Source organism: Olea europaea, chromosome 22 (genome assembly GCF_002742605.1).
Source record: "Olea europaea var. sylvestris chromosome 22, O_europaea_v1, whole genome shotgun sequence".
Taxonomy (NCBI): Eukaryota; Viridiplantae; Streptophyta; class Magnoliopsida; order Lamiales; family Oleaceae; genus Olea; species Olea europaea.
This window is the reverse complement of record NC_036258.1, coordinates 2,847,431-2,848,320: the sequence shown is the minus strand read 5'-3', so window position 1 is coordinate 2,848,320 and position 890 is coordinate 2,847,431. Positions and strand designations below refer to the sequence as shown.

The following is an 890-nucleotide window of genomic DNA, read 5'->3' as shown; positions in this document are numbered from 1 at the left end:
CTTCTTTTTCTCATGAATTCCATCAAGTTCATCACTATACCCTATAATCCAACAATCGAACGAATTTAAGTCACAATTGAATTATTTTGCTTGTAATTTAGTCATGTTTATGCATTAAAAAAGTGCACAAAAACACACTTATCACACTATAGTTCTTGTGAGGCTTTGGATGAACAACTTTTGAATGATTTGCCACAATTCCTCTGGTTTCTGCACTTTGAGTTGAGATTACGAATCTTATGTCAAGTTCAAACCTAACCATGTCCAAAGTTATTCTTAAAATAATTTAGGCGTTACCATATTGGCATCCGGAAGCTCCCACACAGCTTCATCAACATTTGCAGCAGTTTCTTTCACCTAGGATGATCAAATACAAATCTTGTCACAATTTTGTCTATAATAGTGCATATTGATAATAACATCCATAGCATAAGATCATAAGAAAATGAAAAGAAAAACAAAATATAATAGGGGATACTAGTTTAGCACTCTCCTGTGCTAAACTTGTATCGTCTACCTTACTAAATAAGCCATAAATAAGGAAGTACCTTGAAGAAATATTCTTGCCTGTGTTCAAACTGTAGTAAGCAGAAGTGTACTTTTATTCTGTGAATCGACAAGAAGAAACTGTGTTGGAGATAACTTTTAAATGGCAAAAAGGCTGAGAATAAAAGAGGAGAATAATTACTGTGAAGGGTTGGAATCCCATGCTTGTACAACCTACAATTCACATAGCACAGACACTGATCTCAATGCCTAATCCTAGAACTTTTATTTTTACTAGTAAACAAGTTTTCTTGATTTTGTTCTACTGTTTGCTGTAGCTGCTGTCATTCCTTGTTTCTTGTGACTACCAAATGCATTTTTTCTGTAGAATCCCAAATAATTCT

At 33.7% G+C, this 890-nt stretch overlaps 1 pseudogene; it reads right to left on the bottom strand.

Moving 5' to 3' along the window:
- Positions 1 to 890, bottom strand: part of LOC111371044 — a 23,186-nt pseudogene that overhangs the window by 13,580 nt on the left and 8,716 nt on the right.